The sequence below is a fragment of the Calidris pugnax genome, unplaced genomic scaffold, assembly GCF_001431845.1.
Source record: "Calidris pugnax isolate Ruff unplaced genomic scaffold, ASM143184v1 scaffold41, whole genome shotgun sequence".
Lineage (NCBI taxonomy): Eukaryota > Metazoa > Chordata > Aves > Charadriiformes > Scolopacidae > Calidris > Calidris pugnax.
The window spans coordinates 11,552,309-11,574,014 of NW_015094509.1; the positions used below are offsets into that span (position 1 = coordinate 11,552,309).

The 21,706-nt window shown below is 37.8% G+C and overlaps 1 protein-coding gene across 2 annotated transcripts in view; it reads left to right on the top strand.

The window, feature by feature from the left end:
* RIMS2 (regulating synaptic membrane exocytosis 2) overlaps window positions 1-21,706 on the top strand; it is a 457,774-nt gene that overhangs the window by 737 nt on the left and 435,331 nt on the right. The gene's annotated exons all lie outside the window — the stretch shown is intronic.

Sequence of the window (21,706 nt, forward strand, 5' to 3'; positions counted from 1 at the left end):
CCCGCCCCCGCCCCGCTGCTCTTTCCAAGCGGGAGCCCCGGCGCCGGGGGGAAACGGGATCCGCCGCGGGAACGGCAGGCGGCGGCGGGCGGGCCCCGGGAGCTGTCCGTGGTGGCCGGGGCCCGGTCCCGGGAGCTCTCCATGGTGGCCGGCCCCGGTCCCGGGAGCTGTCCGTGGTGGCCGGGCCCCGGCCCCGGGAGCGGGAGGCGTCCTGCGCCCTCAGCCCCGCTCGGTGCTGGGCGGCCCCGGCCCGGCGTGGCGGGGTCTGGTCCTGCCCCTGCTGCCCGGGCACCGGGGGACGGGGAAGCGTGATCCTTCCCCTCGCCCTGTGCTCCAGCGGCGAGGGGAAGCCGCCCGTGTCAGAGGTGCGGGGGTCCCGCTCTAGCGAGCGGCGTGGGTCCTGTCCTTCCCTAGCCCGGCAGCGAGCAAACGCAAGAAAACTGCTCTCCCTCCCTGGAGAAGCAGCCACTCTGGCTTCTAACGGCTTAAAAATAAGCAAAGCTACTAGCGGCGTGGACGTGACTTTTATGAGCGCTGTGAAGCTGAAGCACGACGTGGTTTTTCATACCAAAATTAGTGCTGTGTCTTGGGCATGTTAACGGGCAGTTGGCCCTTCCCACTCGGCACCTGGAAGCTGTCTTCTGGGCTTTGCTTGCTGACTTCGGAAGTCTGTTTCCAAGATTCATTGCATTATTGTTAGTGTCATAATGAAAACTTCAGATATCATTTGTTGACAGCTACTAAACTGTGAGGTGATCTCCTAAATACATTTCAATGTCTGTTAAAAAAGCTACTTTATTGGGTGAACATTTTGAAGAATGACAGTGTAATGTGAGCACTGGAAATAAAGTGCCATGCCTCATTTTATCACTAAATATCTCCCAGGCTCATGCTATACAATTTGCTTGCTATTGTAAGTATCACCTCTTATTTTAAAGCAGTTTAGACTCCCTCACGTTGCTAAATCATGTGGCATATCAAAACAAATGCAAATTTTTAGTCTAAAATCTCTAAACTCTTAAAAATCATTAACAAAGAAGAAAATGGAAAATTATTTAAGTTGTAGTTTAAATATATAATAATAGCATTATGGTTTTGAAGAAGGCTCCAGCAACTTTTATTGTGGATGATAATATTTATGATCCAATATAGGGTAAGCTACCAGGGTCAGCTTCAAATGAAGAATAAACCATTCTCAGGTAATGACAAGGTAAAACCAACTGAAGAAGTGAAACAGAACTGTTTTCATTTGTAATCTTCAGAATCTTGGAAGCAGGCAATGGACAACAGAAAGGTCTTAATCAAATCTAAAGATTAACTATAAACTTCATGTGGGGTTTAGTTTCTCATTATGTGTCACTAAAGCTTTGAGTTCTGAGTAAGCTGTGAGAGGTACGCTATGGTGTAAAGTTTATACACAAAGGATAACCTGAAACGGCTCTCTCAGGGAAATGCTTTTGCCAATGGAATTTGGATAGATGGCCCACAATATTTTACAGGATACTGAGAAGTGATCTGATGTCAGATGAGTAACTCACCACTTCCATTTTTCTTAAAGTGAAGTGGCTCCGTGAACCATGAGATACATGTTTATTCTGAAAATATCTACAGATTTATTAAGCACAACCCTCCACCAAAGTCATACCAGTGCTCATTCTGCATTTTTAGATAGATATTACTGAGTTTAATTCTCTTGACAGATGCTTTCCTTCTGTCAAGAGAAGAGAAAGACGAAAGAAAAAGCCCTATATTTATATGAATGAACTACTGTTATTGCACAGAGATAAATACAGAGCTAAATCCTGCAGTTTTTGTTCCAGTGTAATTCTCCTCGAAGGCAAGCTCTCTTTGAAGTGGAAGGTATTTTTGTCTGACTAAGCAATAAAATTGTGTCATTCCATTCCATGGAGAAATATGGAAGGATAAAAAAAGATGCTGAAAACAAGAGTTGACATTTAGAGATATCGTCGCAAGAATGGTTCAAATGTTGTAGAAAGGGGCAAGCATGGATTTCCTCAATTTTTTTTTTTTTTGATAATTTATGGTAATTGAATGTCAGTATGAATGGCTGGTCCCTGGGCTCTACTTCCTTTCTCCATTCTATTTCTATTTTGTGCTTTTCAAATTCTTATGCTGTGCCCATCACTGTGGTATTTGAGCATCTTCCAAAAGTGCATTAAGTAGTGTGACTCACATCTGTAATGTGGACTATTTATCCTTTTCCTCTCGCTCCCTGGGGTAAATATGTGTGGATTTAAAATAGATACATAACTTCTTCTCCTCCTTATGCCTGTTTTACTCTTTTTGGGGAAAGGAAATGCAGATGGTATTGAGTTGTAATCTGTAGCAATAGTGATCAGGTCAGCATGAATTCTTGCCAGGATTTGCTGGAACATGATGGCATGGAAAGCAGAAGCTTTCCAGATTTGCTCTCTCCTTTGGCCTGGTTCAGTCTGTGAAATACGCCCAGCTACAGTTGTGCACTGTGTTCCTGTGGCAGAGCTTCACTGTAAAAAGGAGGATGGGCAGCAAACTCTGCTGCTTTGACTGTCTCTCTTCTGGAATTTTTGGGACCCTTGGAGTGTATTTTGAATGTCATCTATTAGGACGGTGCCTTTTTGACAAGGTTATTGAACATATATTTTGCATATTTAATATGCAGAATGCAGGACACTCGTAGAGATTGAATTTATGTCTGTACACTCGGTGTAAGTCCTTCTCTGCCATTATAGGGATATTTACATATTTTCAACTTTTATCTTTGTGGTTGTTTTACTTTCATGCATATTGAACAGAACTTTTTATGCTGGCTTTTCCTTTGCATTATGCACATCCTTCCTCTTATAAAGCCTAGTTTTCTGTGTGTAAGCTTTCTAACAGATGTTAGATAGCATGTTTCCTCCGTATGGATTGATTTGTGGGATCAGTCTTGTGCTTTTTTACTTTTCATTTGTACTTTATTTTTGTACCAAAAGACTGGCTTGAGAGGATGCACACAGAAAAAAAAGTTTGTAGAAGATGCTAGGATGCTGACATTATTTTTAAAGATTTAAGTTTCAGTCCTTGTAACATGCATATAAAGTTTTGTACTAGCAGTATCACGAGTTTCCAGCTCCTTTGCCTGACTATTCTAAAGATAAAACGCTCTCCTTGTAAAAAGTCAGACTTGCAGCTCTGAAAATACAGGCCTTTCAGCTTTTCATGGGTATGGACAGTTTGGCTCAGTGGAAAACAAGTTTTCCCAAGAGAAATTTCATAAAATCATCCTTCGAAAAGATCTCTTTGTATTGTGTGTGTGTGGCTGAAATTAACTGGCGTTTTCATCTGCTTTACCCAGGGGGAGAAGAGAGATGGAAATGTGGTGGGCTAGCTAGAGAATGGTGGCTCTCCGTTAGCGACCACTGTCAAGTCCAGAGTAAGCTTTAGTAAGCTTGAGGGTGCTCAGTAGCTGTGTCCATGATTGCACAACCATGGTAAAAATTGGGTAGCTACACTGACCGAAACAAAATCTCTAACAAGCAGATGTCAAAGACTGTGTTGGCTCTCTCTGGCACCATGGGTGAGTGAGTTGTGGGGCAGGATGCTGGGCCTGGGGGAGAGGAAGCAATAGATTGATGGCTGTGAGTCACAGCAATGTAAATATCCGCCTCGCAAAGCTATTGTACTGCTTTATAAATAATTTTCTAAATAATCAACGATTTAATGCTGCTTTAAAAGCATTGTATATTTAGGATTGGGGGGTTGGGGCTGGAAGGATGACAGAGATGTTGGTGGTGATTTTTGTTTTGTTTTTTGAAAATAGAGATATGTATATAGGAATTTCTGAAGTTTGTAGGGTAACGCAAAAAGATCTGCTTTGGACTACATAGTAAAATAGGTCTCCAGGCAATTTTAGTTGTTTAAGTTATGCTTCCATAATCACATTGTGTTCTGTCTGATTCTGGAGAGCTGATCAGAACAATCCATTGCTATACCACTCATCATTTTGCTTTTGTTTCTACGTATTATAAAATAAAATGTGATAAGGTGACTTTAAAAGTAATAAATTTACACAGTATAAAATAAGTGAGAGCGGTAGCTATACATAAAGGTGAAGTTGAGGAAGACAATTGTCCTCTGCCCTGCCCTGCCCTGCCCTGCCCTCTTCTCTGCCCTTTTCCCTTCCTACTACCTCATTCTCTGCTTCCTTCTGTCTTCTTTATCCCTCCTCCCTTCTTTATCATCTCCGCTTTCTTTTGTTTCAACAATTTGTACTGCTTTTTGGGGCCACTTTCAAAATTGTCACTATTCCTTACTCTTCTGTCTTACCACATGCTTTGACATTTTATACTGTAGATAATACTTGTCAGGATGTTATGACTTGTACCACTTGCTCTTCAAGAAGACCCAGTGTTTACAACCGTTCCCTAAAGCATCTAGCACAATTTTGGGCACTGTCTACAAATAATAGCGGTAGTACTTCCTGTTAGTGACTAAGCAGAATGTATTTGGAGATTATACAGACTGGCAGTTACGCTAATTACTGGGCTTGCTAATGTGAATGTTGAGTAAAATTTCAGAAGACTGCAATAGTGCTGATGTTCCCGCATTCAAGAAGTACAAGCAGGATGGGCTGGATGTAGAAAGACCTGACATCATACGGGGCTGAAAAATAGAAAAGCTGATACAGGATTTAGTTAACAAAGAACCCAAAAAATAGATATTTAACACCAGCCAATATGTGCTTTCTGAAACCTTGTCAAATAAACCTGCTTTTACTCTTCTTTGAAACAAAAAGAACATTGAATTTTACATCCGAAAGACAAGAGTGTAGATCATAATTTAAGGTGCTGGGACTGTATCCTAGAAAGCGGTGACTGGGTGAAATTCAGTGGTCTCTGGAGGTGAGGTTAAGGGAGTGAATGGTCCATTCTGGATTTTGTCTGCATGCATTTGTGAGCCGGGTAATGTCTAAATAACTGAGAATGTCAAATAATTGATTTTTCCACTGATACAACAGCTTAATTAGTGTATATATTGTAAGCGCAAAAATGCATAGAAGTGGCAGGTTACTACAGAACTGATATAAAATGTGGTTTTACCCTGCTGATGAAGTTTTAAAATTCTTGCATCTATTCAAAGTTTTATAATAAGAAGGAAAAAATTGTAATAGTTTGAATTTTGGGATTTAATCCAGTGGAATGTGAAATTAGCAACGTATATAAATGCTCAATTTTTAATCTGTGGGGTAGATCTGAGAGGCTTGGGAATTTTCAGTAGAACGCCTCCTCTCACCCCTCTGCTTTACTGGCTTCCTTAAAATTTTCCCGTTGTATTTGCAGCCTTTGCAGAAGGCTATGAAAGTTTCTAAGTCCATTAAGCCTAGCTTTTCCATGAAGGATTTTTTTGGTGTGTTGCCATCTTTCCTTTTCCCCCAACATCTTCTCTGATGGCTTTTTTGACAGGAACTTGGGGAGATAAAGCCCAAAAGAACACAAGAAATGATGAGTTATGATCTCTCCTATACTTGTTTGACTGCAACAGACATTACACCTTAACAATGAGCTTTGGGGCGGGGATGATTTTTTGAGTTAAGATTAGATCATGTGGGCTGTCTTAATCATATGTCTTACTATATCATGGTTAATAGCTACAAGTTATCATACACAACCTCATTTCTTTATAAGTGGGCAAAAATAAGCCTTCTTAATTTAGACTCGTAAGGAAGAAGAATCTTTTTAAATACGAATTGTTTTAAAATGGCATTCAAAACCAGTTGTCTTTCAGAGAAATTAATTCATAGTGTAAATCTTAAGTTTAAATCAAACCACATTGTTTTCAGTGCTTACTGAGCTTAGATTTTGGCTCTTTTGGAGGACTATGTGGTGTAACAGGAGGAACTGTTACACCTTGTTACGTCCTTGAAGTATAACTGTCTGTTGAGGGTATATTATAGTTTATTAATAAGAACAGTTTGCATCTAATCTGGTAGTGCTTTCGTAAACTCAGTAAACTCCAGCAACCGCATCTCGTGATTTGTTAAACTTTTGGTTGTACAATAAAACTGCAGAATCAGAGCTGTGCTCAAAAGCTGCTTCTGCATGATATTATGTTGTGGCTGTTTCCTCATGTTGGTTCTCCAGGGTATTGTCTTGAAGCTGCAAAGCGATCAGTCAGGACCGAGATTATAAGAGTTAATGTAAAAACACAAGATTGTACAGGGCAGTAGTTGTGCATTTAAGAAGTTAATCCATACAGTTTTTGAAGAGTAAGAGTTCAAAGTAATTTATACTGTTCTCTGCTGTTTTCATTGAAGGTGGAAGACAGTTCTTTTATAGTCTTGAATTCAAATACCAGCTGTTATCACTTTTCTCTGCCTAACCATGTTTGCAGAGTGTTCTTAGTTGTATTTTGATAAAGTGAAATCAAATGAATGCATTTTGATTGGGGGGGAGTTTATAATAGTTGACTTTATGTGTCTTTGGGGTTTTGAAGTTTTCGTATGAGACCCTAACGAATATCTTTGATTTAGTCTGTAAACTCTTTTATTAAAACCATAGTGAGATACCCTGTTTGTTCTAGCAGGAGTTAGTGAGACCTGAACTTGTGTTTCAAAAAAGCCCGAGTGCTTCTGTTTAGAAAATTCAAAAAGAAGATCTTTAAACTTTAAATAAACATAAAAAAGTGGTTTTCTTTCAGCTGTCTCCATGGGGTTGGTTCTTTGTTTTTATATCGCCTATTAAGCTGCTTAAATACTTCCTGATGACTTATTCTTTCTCTATTTAACATTAATGTTTTTGAGGTGAATGGTTTCTTGCAACAGATATTGTATTTTATTTGTACATAGAATACCTCACGTCATACAGCACTGCTAGGTACTTGATATAATGTAACATTTTGGTTCTATGCGTTTGTGAGGGCAGTCTTTCTTTAGAATGTGTATTTCTTAATCTGAGAGAAATCAAATGTTTTTATCTTTAAATAAAATAGTGAGTTAGAAGTAGACAGGCTTTTTTTTTTTTTAAATATTTTGCAAGCATAGTTCATGTAACTTTTCAAAATAAGTACTCTAGTGTGTTAGCAAGAAATCTTTTTCCACATAGAATGTCTCTACCTCTTGGTGCATTTATACTTTTTTCTCTTTACCAAAAGTATCAGTGAAAAGTAATGCTTTTAAAGCTGTTTAAAGCCCAGATAACACATAGAATAATAGAAAATAGGGATGGTTGGGACCTCAAGAGGACTTCCAGTTCATCCTTTGCCTTGAGGTATGACCAAGTATGAGGGAATTGCTGACACTTATTTGTCTAATCTCGTGATTCCCAGCTGTGAGGGCCCACCTATCCAGCAAAATAAGTAGGCGCCATGGCTGAAGCAAGGGCACATAACAGACAATACACAGAATCTAAGTTAATCAGCTCTGGAAGAGCTGTGCTGCCTACATAGGGGAAGTGGGCCAAACAGATCTTAGAGCTCTTGGATCCCGTATGAAACTTTAACAGTTTTAACACTGCTGAAAGGTATGTGAACAACAAGTCAAACTACTGACCTAACCGGGGATGGAGATTCCTTGATCTCCCTAGGTAATCTGTCTCAGTTGCTCAGAGTCATTATCCTTACCATTAGACCTTTTCCCCTACTGTTAACCCTAAATCTCTTTCCGGATGTTTGCTACTTTGCCCTCAGTGGAAATACAGAGCAGTCTGTTACTTTTCTGTTTGTAGCAACTTTTTATGTATCTCACAAATGTGATCACATCTCCTCTGGTAGATTCTCATCACCTCCTTTCTGTAGACTCAACAGGTCGTGTTTTCCAGACTTTTGGCCATTCTTGTTGCTGTTCTTTATATAATTTCTAATGAATCTTTTTTGAAATAAAATGTCCAAAACCAGACTCTGTATTCAAAAAAAAAGTGCATGGGCAGAACACAAGGGTAACACCATGTGTCTTGGACAGAACACTTTCCTTGTAGAGTCAGTGTCATGTGTATTTGGGTTTTTTGTAGTGATATAGCATTATGGACTCATGGTCAGCTTGTGATCTACTGTACCTTCAGCATACTTTTTTTGCAGAACCGCTGTTGAATCAATCATTTCTTGTTTTGCATTTTGAAGTTGATTACCTCAGCTATGCATAGTGCTTGTCTTCATCCCCATTGAGTTGTGTTCTGTCTGTATCAGATGCCTCTTATGAATTTTGCATTAGAGTGCTTAAATAAAATGCACAAACAGCCCTTGGAGCAAGAACGAGGATTTGCCTCTAGAGAGTATCCTAATCACAGAGCTATTCAGACTTTCTCTTGCTTGTCCATACATTCACGTTCCTGACTGCACAGTCACACAACTTCACTGCTAGGATGCAGAATAATCTTATTCCAGTTCTGCCCATAACTTGTTTGTTAGGGAAGAGAGAGCTGTGTTCAAATCTCCTCAAGCTGAGAAGGGTCTACAACACAGGTCTTGCACCTCCTTGGAAAGACATAACTGCCACACTGTTGTAAGGGAAATGGTTGTGTCCTCTGCTATATTAATTCAATCAGTGGAAGCTGTTGGCTGACTTAGAGCACATTTGACAAGAAAGTTAAGATCCTGAAGATACTTAATTAGTAAGAGTCTAATGAAAATAAGTGGATGGGTAGTGGAAAGGGATTGTCCGCACTCCTGACTGTGGAAAAATCTGCTTGCACCTTGTTACATACTGAGGAGTCCTTACAGGGAATGACCAACCATAGTCATCAAAATAAATTAATTATGAGCTGCGAGTCCTCACAACATCAGACTTCTTTAGGTTCAGCAGAACTGCTTCGTTAACTAAAATTACTACCTCAGTTTTGGTATCTTTTTCATTCCCCTGTTACAATATTTAAAGCTTGGGTTAAGGACTGAGCCCAGAGAATCTCTGGGGTTCTGACCAGATGTGAATATCTACTGTGTAAGTGTTGTACACCTGATACTGCTTAGATTCAATTTAAAACAAATGGAAATAAAGGCGTGTCTTTAGGATGTGATCCATCTCATCTTAAATTAGACATTTCAAGCGGACCGGATGAGTTTCAGAGCCCATTTCTGCTATGGCCTTAAAAAGAAGACAGAGTGAATGTGTCAGATGTAGAGGTGTGCCTTGTAGTCATCTTGAGCTGGTTAAGATGAATCTCACCCTCAGAGTTCTGGCTTTGAGAGTAGCTCTTCACTATTGGGTCTTACGAGAATGCCACAGCCACTTTTCCTACTGGTACCGACTTTTATTGTTCTCCATATTTCTTTAGAAGCCTGTTTGTCAGTCTGCATCTTTTGCTTATATTTCAATCAATTATTAATTAGAGTACACTCATTTATCCATATCTTTACTATTTAAGACTTACTGCTGGGAACTTGAGTATGTTTCTCTTCTAGTCCAAGGTTATTCCTAGGATTTGATAGATCTTTTATACTAAATTCAGAGAGCCTTCGAAGAACAAGATCTAAAAGACTTTGGAATACAAGAAAGATCTTTCCAGTATGTGGGATTAAACATACCTATCAACAAAAATATATTGCAAAGAAAATCTTCACATGCCTTTCACTAGTAAGAATGATTAGTATATATTTTAAGCCAGAAGATAGACTCTTATAGCTGAAGCTAGTCTGATTGCTAGATGAGAAGTTACAAACACAGGCTTTTTCTACTAGTAAACTTAAAAGAGTGTAACTCTAAGATGCAAACAAAACTCTATAAATTCAATTTAAGTTGATAATTTCTTTCTACAACTCACACACCATGTGTCTCTTGCCAGGTAGCAATGGAAGCTTTCCATTGAACATGTGCTTTGAATGTCTTCTTCTTTAGGGATAACGATTTTTACTGAAAGAGGGTAGATTTAGAATTTACGCATTCTGAATTCAGCACTTTCTTACTTTAAAAGCCTGGATAAATGAGTATTTGTGGAAGATGATGTGTGGTATAGAAATAAAATATATTTTTGCTGAATCAGGCCCTAAGACAGTTTGGGAGCATGGGTTTTGATTCAGCATGCTTTCATTAATTTGGTTAGTCATTGCGATTATGATTCATTTCATTCTGTGTAACCGACTGCTGCACAGTAAGTGACAGCTGAACCATGTATTATCTAACAGCTAGAAAAATAGCATCACTGTCACGTTTAGAAGGCTGAGGATTATACTTTTATTGAACACGTGTTTTGTACTCAAGGCAAAATGCTTCAGGAAAATCTTACTTTTTCTCAAACTACTTGTAACATTAGAGAGTTGGAATACCACAGTAAACAATATGAGCTATTTAAAAAGAACTTAATTTAAATTTATGAATAGAATGAAGCTTTTTGTTCTGATAATAATTTATTGGCTTTTTGGATTGGTTGTAAAATTATGCATGTGGATGCTTTGCTGACAGTCTGATTTACATATATGTGGTGGGGTTGAGGAGCTAAATGTAACTGAATGGGAAATATTTCTCAAGGGCTGATATTACTTCCATACTAATATATATCACATCAGAAGCTATTTCAAGTGCGCATTAATTTTAATTATTCCACTGAACTTTACCAAAAAGGTCATGGAGATTCAAAAGTTAGCAGGTTGTAAAGTTAATAAAACCCCAATATGATTGAAAGAAAATTTTATTTTTACCTAGTATCCCACATTTCTTTTTAAAAATCGTGTCTTCTGTGTTTAAAAATATGTATTAGAAAATTCAAATATATTTTTTCTGGCCCTGTTTATGGATTATCTGAAAAAATGCTGTAGAGGGTGCTGTGAAGGCATTGAGCCAAGAAAAGGTATTTTCAGGGTAGAGTACAGAGAAAGTACTTGATATTTGAAAGCATTGGATTCTTCTGTCTGCTTGATATCTGAACATGCAGGTGGCCAAAGATGAATGAAATTTAATGGACTATAGCTGAGCACTGATGTACTTTTATATATTATGAATTTATTTAGGCATGGTTGGAAGATAAGTGTTTTTAGCTACTTTGTAGTATTTATTTGAACACGTCGTCTGCAGAATTTACTGTGTTCTGGTCTTAAATTTAGCCTGAGTTATTTATTTGAAAGTTTTTCATAACACAGAAATTCTCATCTACAAAATCAAGATTTTATTTGGGGAAAGGAAAAATAAACCTTTAGTTAGATTTTTAACTATTAGTATGAATTGTTATATTTGTTCTGCACAAACAAAAGTGATTATAATTGTAGAAATTAGGCCATGATCACACTAACACTTATGCCCCAACTTAACTTCTCAGACTTAAGTAACTATTTCTTAACTAAGCAGAATCAGTTATTTGCAAGTAAGAGATTGATTATTTAAAAGGAATATGGGTTAAAATAATTAGCCTTTGTTTAGACTTCATAATTTTGCCCAATAGTACTTCAAAATAAATATATAAAAAGCATCCACTGAAAGTAGGGTTTTGCTATGGAGTTGAGTGATGATAGTTAATAATCAGTTTGGGTTTTTTTAAGTTTTTAGCCATTGTGCTTATAAAGAATATACAATATGCTTTACAAATTACAAAGTTTACTCTTTTCATAAGAAAGGTTTTCCTGAAACTTTACTAATAAATTTCATTTGATCAGTGGGTTATTAAATGAGTAAAGGCATGGTTGCATATTTTTTTTGGTGTTATTGAAATAATTGAATAATACACTTCTAATTTTATTCTTAGGTTAAATGAGAAAGTGTAGTTTAGGATTAGCATTTTTTGTCACTCTTCATAAACGCAAGTTTTTTCTTTAACAAGGGCTTAGAAGTGTTTTCTTATAGTATACATGAAAAACTTGTCTTTCAAAGGGGATGCGGTTTCTAACACAAGTAAGACTAAGCACTTCCTTAATAATGATGACCTATTTTAAAATAGTTCCTGCCTCCCATTGGCACTGCTGAGTTCAGTAAAGCTGCCCACAAGAAAGATGGTTGCTTGTGTTAAAAGAGGGAAATTGCCAATAAATATCTTCTATCTTGGACATAAATAATTTTTATTCAGTATCTATAAAGTTACTGAATGGTTTTATCATGATGTGGAAAGAGGTTTATACAAGAGTTCTACTGTGTGTTTCCATTGCTTAGTTCGTTTGGTCATCATTAGTATCTTTTTTAGGGATGATTTGAACATCTGCATAATAGTTTTTATATTTACATTACTGAAACGTATTCTAGCCTTCATTGCAGTTTAATCAAGTATTTCTTCAAACAATTACTCCATGCATGAAACAAAGGGAGGAAAGGGTTGTTATTGAACTCTTGTCCATCAACCCGATTATTCTTTGCCTTTTAATTTTTAATTAGGTTCATAGTGTCATACTAAATGAAAACTTACCTGAGAATTCATATGGAAGATAGATTCATCACTAAAAATTTTATCGTATCTTTTTTGATATGGAGTAAACATTTGTGTTGGGTTTATGTGTCCAGGTGTTCAGGGTAGGCTGCAGGGGTGGCTTCTGCACCAGGAGCTGTCCTCATGTGAGCCAGAGCTGGTTTCAACCAGCTCCAAAATGGACCTGCTGCTGGCCAAAGCTGAACCCATCAGCGACACTGGTGGTGTCTCTGTGATAACGCATTTAAGAGATGACAAAAAATGCTGCACAGCAGCTGTGAGAGAGAGGAGTGAGAAAAATGTGAAACTACTCTGCAGACACCTAGGTTAGTGAAGAAAGAGGGGGAGGAGGTGCTGTAGCCCGTGGTGAAGATCATGGTGAGGCTGGCTGTCCCCCTGCAGCCCATGGAGGTTAACAGTAGAGGAGATATCCAGCAGCCTGTGGAGAACTCCATACCAGAGCAGGGGGATGTGCCCTGGAGGGAATTGTGACCTCGTGGAGAGCCCACACTAGAGCAGGCTTCTGGCAGGAACTGCAGCCCATGGAGAGAAGCCCACACTGGAGCAGGTTTCCTGGCAGGACCTGTAGCCTGTGGTGAGACCCGTGCTGGAGGCAGTCCATTCCTGAAGGACTGTACCCCATGGAAGGACCTAAGCTGGAACAGCTCTTGAAGAGCTGCAGCCCATGGGAAGGACCAATGTTGGAGCGGTTCGTTAAGGACTGTATCCCATGGGAAGGACCCCATCCTGGAGCAGGGAAAAAGTGTGATGAGGAAGGAGCAGCAGAGATGAAGTGTTAGAGACCAACAAAAATGTCCATTCCCCATCCACATGGGCTGCTTGGGGGGTGGAAGTAAAAGATTCAGAAGTGAAGTTGAGCCAGGGAAGAAGGAAGAAGTGCGGGAGAAGGTGTTTCTTAGCTTTGTTTTTATGTCCATTGTCCTACCCTGTTATTAATTGGCAATAATTTAAATTAATCTTCCAAAGTGGAATCTGGTTTGCCCATGATAGTAACTGATGGGCCATCTTCTTGTCCTTATCTTGATCCACCAGCTTTTCCATCTTATTTTCTGCCCTGTTCTGCTGAAGAAGGGAAATGAGAGAGTGGCTTGATGTGTCTCTAGCAGCCAGCCAACGTCAACCCACCACAGTATTTTGCAAATATATTTACAAAGGCTAACTTGAGCCTAGTGACACCACTCTTCCTGGGTTCCCTGTGGAATCAACACAGCGAGAGAAAGAGAGGCTTCTCCAGAAGGCAGCTCTGAGGGAATAAATTCAGCTCCGGAGCCCTGGGTAGTTCTCTGCTGTCAGTGCAGCACAGGCAGCTCCATCACCACCCCAGCTGCTCCTTCCTGCCTCCATGACACCATCATGGCCCTGTTACAAGTGTCTGATGAACTGTCTAATGAAACTGCTCCAGGGAAGTTAAGCTGATGAAAAGTATTTTCCCCTTCGCCATTTTGGCAGAGCATTTTTTTTAATCTACAGAAAGGAACTGATCCTGTTTACTGTAGAGTCCCACAAGTTGCTGAGCTAGCACAGCAGAGGGGCTGGGAAAGATTAGCTGCAGTGCTTTTGGAGTTTCTGGGAGCAATGGACTTATTCCACCTTTATTTCCAGAGTCTGCAATGACTGGTCATGTTGCAGTCATTGAGAAATGCAGCAGTCAACACTTAAAAAACTCATTTCTGGTTTTTGAATGTGTCATTTGAGGTCTATGAATGGATGCAGCCAAAATTAGCATTCAGAGCTTTTCTCATGAAGAAAACAAGGAAAATGCTCATATGCTTATAAAATTTTGTGGTGGAATAACTGGAAGTGGAAGACCGTTGCTGGAGTTAGTTCAGATAGAATTAAGTTTTGTGTCTCTATCAAATAGCATATGCAGGTGTTTTTTTTTCTCAGACACTTTAAAAACTCTGATTTTCTGACGTAATGGAATAAGTTTGTTCAGCTCATAGGACATGGAAAGAAAGGAGAGAGGAAATATCTTAGGTGAAGCTGGCTAAGTGAATGGGCTCTAGAAAGTTGTGTTGTTGCAATTTCCGATGTGATCTGGGACATAAATAATGAAAGATGTGTAGCAAAGTCCTAGTTGTAATTGCTGCACACACAAGCTTGTATATTTTCACAGGTGACCAGACATTCTTTTTATTGTGTAAAATAATGGGAGAGCTGCTTTGCCCCCAGTATTTAAGTTTTTCTGTAGAGATAAGATCTTCTGATTGTTCAAATTATGTGATGGCTTTGGCTTTAAGTTTGTTGGCAATTTACTTGAAATATAGGCTGCACTGGTATTTTTTGAAAAATGACATATACATAATTTTGTTGTAACTTAATCTGTTATTAAAACATAATTTTAAATAGTGAATCCTGTAATTGGCAACCATTATGACTGAATTTCAGTATGGTAGGGTCATGAACTCATGAACTACCAAAAGTTTGCAAGATCACGCAGCAAAACACAAAGTGTGAACTTACCATTGCTACTGCCCACGCCAACACGTAAGAAAAAGACAGACATTGCACTAAAGCATTTATTTTTTTCTAACTGTAATAAAAATAATTGATTCTGCTAAGTTATAAGCTTGTAGACTTGTGCATCTGATATGCCGCCTCATTGGCTTAATTGAATTTTTTTTTAAAAATGACTGTTTGAGAAATACAGCAATTAAAAATATCACCATGCTAGTAGCAATTTTCTGAATGCCTACCTAGCTGTCTTATTTTTAAGCAATGCTATATTTAGAGGGACATTTCATTCTTTCAGAAGAGAAATAAATCTATCAGGACTAGGACTATTATGTAGAACTATTAAATATTCACATATTTTGTACTACTTGGTTGCTAATATTAGCCCAGTATTCATTAGGAGCTACATTCTACCATTGGTTAGAAAATGTTGTGGTGGTGTTTTTTTTTTTTTCCTCTTGAATTGCTATAAAAGTCATCTTTGATCTGCATTTTGTTGAAAAATAAAACAGCTGTCCCCTTTTTTATGCCTCCCCTCTAGACTGCTGGCAAAAATTACTACAGAAGCAATATTTTTTACATGTCAACATGTGTTATGCCCCTAAAATGAGTGTGGCAGTCCTCCTTTCAGAATCAAAGCCTACTCTTCTGGAATGATTATGAATAAATTATACAATTTTAAAATGTCATAATCACTCAGAAACCAGCAATTTTATTAAAACCAACTTCATTTTCAACATTTTTTCTATAAATATCAGACACAAATTTCTGGAGGATATAGTAGGCTTTTACTTTTTCACAGGTTAATATTCAGACTGTCTCAGTGGCTGGTTGAACAAATGTCCAGTGTCTGACCGGATTAGTGACTCCATTACTGGTTTGTGCTGCTGGCTTGAATGCCTGTGTTGTTGTAAAATGAAGTACTAAAAGGTCTTTCTTAGTAATGTTGTATTTAAAGAAGATGCACTTATATTAGATGTTTCTCTCTGTAGAAAATGAGGCTGGAACTTCAATAGAGATATATCTGAAATAATAATGGAATTATTCTGAAAAAAGGAAGATATTATGGAGGGCATGTTCATCTTAAACAAGACTTTTTCCATCCAGGAAGTGATATATTTCTTCCAGTCCTCCAAATATGTTTTAAATTATATAAGTGCTGGTTTAATATTTTTAATTTTACTTCCATTTAGATTATACAAGACAGGATTTTCCAATTTCCATAATTTTATATCCATTTTATATAAAAAAGGGTTACAGGAGATGACCATTTAAGTCTGTCAGTCCTATAGATTTCAATACAGATTAATTTTAAAGTATACACTTTCCCCAACTCATTTTTCATGGATGGAACTTGTCAGAAAATATTTGGGTTAGACCATATCACTGGCAAATAAAACACTTTATTGCCTTTTTGTGATGCTTTCCTGAAAATTTTGTTTCCATAATAAAATGATTGAGCCTGATTTTGGTTTAACTTGCATTCTTTTATTCTGTTATAAGTCTACTGATGGCATTAGATCACTTCTGATTTAATCTTATTGTCAAAGAAAAAAAAATTACGCCCATTATTCCTCATCATTTATGTCAAAACCTGTAATGGGTATGCGGGAGTGAGAGACTGCAGACAGCCTCGCTCCTCTCCTGTAGAATTTAAGCAGTGAATTTGTAGTTCCTGAACTGGCGTTGCTGCCTGTGGAAGAGCAGAGACAACAGCAATCTGAAGTGAGGTGTAGTGCCCATCCTGGGGAGATCCTGAAACAAATAAAACCCCCTTTTGTCATGCTGGAATTGTATTCTTTAGTCTCGTAGGGCTTCTACCATTTTCACTTGATACAGACAACCATATTGCATTCTTATAATCACTATACAGATTTCCAAATTTTCTTATATGTATTGTTAATACTGCTTGAGCTGGAGGTGTACATATTGAAATCCTGGACTGTAGGCTGGCTGCTGACATTTTGCTGATGTCTTTATTATTCTTACACAGTAAGGTGTTTTCTGGTAATTTCTTCAAATATTGATAATGTTTTCCCTTCTTAGAAGGGGATAAAGATCATAATGTCTACTGTTCCACTAGAAGTAGATAAGTGGATAAAATCTGTAAAATAAATACAGAAAAGTGAGAAAATTTGCCCAGAATGCCCTAGCAAGAGAGTAAAATGACAGTTATTCATTATAACTATTGAAATTAATCAAGCTATTCACTGTACCTGTTTAAAACAAACTTACAAAGCAGTGAAGAAGTTAGCAAGCTTTGTAGTGTCAGCTCATACTGTATTCACTGTTGCTTCTGGAGTTTTTTCCTTTTTATTTTATTTTTTTTTAATCTTAAATACTTCATTAATCTTATGCATCTTTGGCTACTCTGTACCTGCAGATATTTTTGTGGGACATCAGTTCATGGAACATGAAGGTTAGCAATTTAACAAACAGTGAAACCAGGGTACATTCCACAAACATCACAAAGCTTTGGGGTTAAAGTTCAAGAATAATCACATGTGTAGCAAGTACTGTGCTTACAATAATAAAAAAGTGAGTTGAAGGAAATTGCAACTTGATATCTACACTTATGACATCATCTTGTATATAGATACAGCTTTAGGTTTTTATTTGTTTGCAGTAGATAGAGGGAGGACAAAAGGGCTTTCACTGGTTCTCATTCTTTCTTTTTTACAGCCAGTTAACTAGCCTTTAAGAGCACACTCACTATTTGAGTTACTTGAATCAGTTTTTATACAATTTTTTTCTGGAATCTAAAAATATTTGAAGAATAATTCTGAATTAAAGCTAAAAGAAAGCTATTTAATTAATAAAGTGCAAAGGAGAAATTATACACGCATTTGTCTAACATTAAAAATCTAAAATGTCCTCTGTATGTGTGTATATATGTTTTTTATGGAAAACATCAATTATTTTTGAAAAATAAGCAACTAAAAGTCAATAACTTCTGGGGTCTCATTAAGAAAATCTTTCTGATTGAAAGTTTTTTACTGTCTGTGTTACACTATAAAACACTTTAGCGCTATTTTATCTGTAGTAGATAATATGTAAAAATAGATGTCTTATGGCCTTGAATTATCTTTGTCCCAATATCTTTCTTGCAGCTCTCTTTAGTGACAAATTCCTATATGTCTGTTGCTAAAGGAATACATCTTCATGGATGCTAACAAAATTAACTCTTGTCTATAGTTAATTTATCCAGTTTAGTCAAGTAAGAATCAAAGTACAGAAATTTGAAAAGGGCGTATTTAATTAATGTTATTTCTAACAGTTGGCATTTGATAGCTGAAACTGATTTTTTTTCTTTTTGTGCTGTCAGCTGCACCATTTCAAACTGAAGTGCTGTTTTTAATTTGCTTGTGACAGACAGCCGTGCCAGTCAAAATGCGAGAGCCTGGATGCTCTCAGTTGCTCTTCATTTGCTTATTCACTTTCTTGCTTTGCTACAACCGACTTGTGCTCTCGCAATCTGTCAGACACACTTAAAGGAAGTTGTAGTCTACATTTCCACACTAGTTTTGTTTTCCCAGGTTTCCTTATTTTAATAAGCTGTTTTATCCGGTTTTAGTTAGAGCAGATTGATCTAAATTCTCCAGAAGATGGATGGATTGAGTCAAGGCGCCTGTTAGAACGCCACCAAAATGCTGAACATGCAGTGAGATCACCCAGCCCTGTTTCTGACTGGGTGCTGAAGAGGGACACAAAGCTCTTCTCAAGGCCAGGAAGGAGGTCTGCTACTCTTCATCTCCAGCAGCTGTGTGGGTGTTTCCTGGGCAGAGGTGGAAAGGGAGCTGACCTTAACATTTGTTAGCAAGTTTTGGGATTGTCTGCACTCTCACAAAGAAGGAAGTGATTAGAAACAAGAACAAATCTGATTTAGATTATTCCTTTGCACTCCCAAAATACATTTTCACAGCCTTGAACAAATGTTGCCCCTGAAGCAGCACAAGTAGGTTTTGTTCTTTCTCTGGGCTTTTAGTAAAAATAGAGCAAATGCGTATCATCCACGAGACTCATATCTTAGTGTGTTCATCTTTGTCTCCTTCTGCTTCTGTTATTTTTTGTCCTTGAGGAAGAGTGTCATTATTGCAAAAAGTTTTCAATGGGAACGTAGACTGTTCATTTTTAGGGGCATTTGAATTTGAGCTCCGTCTAGTACTTGAAAATAAATAGTTGCAAAACTTGATTTTCAAATTGAGAATGCAGTTCTCAGTACTGAGGATCCAGGAGTTTCTCGGAATACATTTCCCAATATCTTCAGCTTGGCATAGGTCCCAGTTCTCTGGATTCAGGTGTGCAACTCAACTTTGAGGGTTTTACTCTGGAATGGAACAAAATTAAAGTGTGCACCAATTTTCTCCAGTTTCCCGGTGCCCTGGTTTCCACAAAAAGGAAGCATCACCCTGTGAATCAGGTGAGAGCCATCGCATGCTATAAAAAATAGCTGATTTTGATGATTCAGAGGGGAGGGTATCTGGGTCCTGATGTACAATGAAAGATTTGTTTAGGTTCAACCTAGGTCCTATTCTGAATTCCATTACCTGCAGTGTGCATTGCATTTTAGTATCTACTACCTGGCAGTATCTATAGCAGCAAAATCTGTAGTTTGGCATGCAGAGATGTGTGATGAGGTATGTTCTCCCAGGTTATTCTTGTTTGACAGGGAGGTTGCTGAATTTTATACAAGTTATGTTTTCTCATCCTCGTTAGAAAAAGTTGAAGTAGTCTGATCAGGAAATGATTAAAGCATGAATCAGAGTGACAGTGTCCTCATTTGAAAAGAAAAAGTGCAGCCTCCTGGATACTTAAGGTTTTAAAACCACTCTTTGACATCAGTACAACTGTGCCTCCAGGAGAAATGAAGAATCCAGTATGACCCCATGACTGTGCACTTGATAATCATTTCACTCTTAATAATCTAATCCGTCCGTTGTAATGAAGCAATTAGCTTGCTGTGCCCCTAGCTGTAGTCTAATAGTGAATAATGGCATTTATTCTTATTTTAACAGTTTTACTGTTGAATACTATTAGGTGGGGTTTATTTGACCTGTCCTTTCAGGCCTCATACACAGTAGAAAAAAATATTTTATAAATCACGCTATCTGTTGTGAGGACATTTCTGATGGATGAATTTAGCTCACTTCCATAAATTTCTTTGGATCAGAAATAAAGGTAATATAGCACGGGAGGGAGAAAAAAAGGGAAAATATAAAGAAAAAAAAGGACAAGTAAAGGAGAAACCACAGCACTAAATCTGTCTGCTATTAGTTCCTCTCGTTTCAATTGAAGTGATCAAAGAAGTGATCTGTGACAAAGTATTATTAATTCCTGATCTCGTTAGCTAGCCTCAGAATCTTTCCTGTATTTTTCAATTTCTTTCATGGTCTAACATTCCATTTCAATATAGGTTATCTTTTGAGGACTCTCTGTTTAAAATAGAAACAAAAAATCCTTGTATATTTTTAAATGGGATATGGGAAAGATTTTATTTGATGTGTAATATTTAAGGTTACAATATGTTTATTCTGATTTTGCCAAAACTGGGTAGCACTTGGGTTTTTTTTCTTCATTCACCACCTCTCTCTCAGACTTCCTTCCACTCTCTCCTCTTTTTTTCTGCAGTGCTTGTTCTTTCTAAGAGCTTTCTGTGACACAGGCAGGTTTTGTCCAGTGCAACCATTACTCCACTTCTACAATGACTTTTTTCTTTGTAGAAATGGCACACAGTATTAGAGAGATGAGAGAAGGAAAACAGAAGGAAGAAGGTCTGGGTTTTGTTCAGTCTAACTGCTGAAAGGCAGATCCAGGTGGAAAGTGACATTAGGAAGTTCTTCAGGAAAGAAAGTCCCTTTTTTGTGTGTAGTGTTTTCAAGGTTTTATTTAAGGTTTTATTTATTTTCAAACTCTACCAATAGCATTTCCTACTGCAGTGTATTGTGCAGCAGTACTACAATTGTGTATGTTCTTGTGGGCTCCTTGGCTTGTTTTCAGATCCTCGGTAAAGTTTGGGTATACTCAAGGCTTCATTAAACCTTCTCAACTTTTTGTTGGGATTTGCATGTTCACTGAGGTAATGAAAAAAATCTTTTCAGTTTTTGTCAGGATTTTTTTTTTTTTTTTTTTTTTTTCCCCATGTGCTGCTAGATATCTGGATTCTGCTGGGAGAAACCAGAATTTCTGCCAGCTCCTCTCCCCAGCTCCTTGGCAGCCTCGCTGGCAGGCTGGTGGGAAGCCGTATTCTGCATCCTTTGAGTCGTTCAGTCCCTGGTTCTTCAGCAACAGAGACAGCTGGGGCTTCCAGGACCCTTAGTTCTGGGCAGCATGTCAGGTGGCTTGTTTCAAAATCCAGACTCCCAATTAAACTAGGTCAAAACCAGTAATTCCACTTTGTGGAAAATTTCTGAATTTTTGGTGTTCATTCTTCCATACAACAGAATCACTGCTAGGTTTGAACCTTGTATCTTCCTTTCCTTGTATGAATTTTGAATATTTTTCTGTCTGGATCTTTTTTTGGTATTTCAGATGAATCTAACTCCTTTCTCTCTTTTACCTTTTTCTCTTCAGTAAGTTATAGAAAATTGTTACATAACAATGTTTATACCTTAAAAGTACTCTCACAAATATGAATGAAAATACTGAATTGTTAAGAGTGTGTGATCTGACATGTTTCTCAGGTAAGAAAAGCAATTCAGCCTGGCTATCTGTACAGTGCGAGATTATTAACTCTGACTACCTCTTTCTTTGCTGGGAACTGGAATCTTCTAACTAACTAGTGAAGCTACATAAACCAACAAAGTTTACACCCAGAATAGGCGTTCAATGTTAAATTGTTTTTGTTCTATCTATTTATTTGATTAAAATCACTTGCTGAACCAATGCTTCATAACTATATGAATCTGATAGCATAGCGGTCTAAAGCTCTGCTGTAAAAC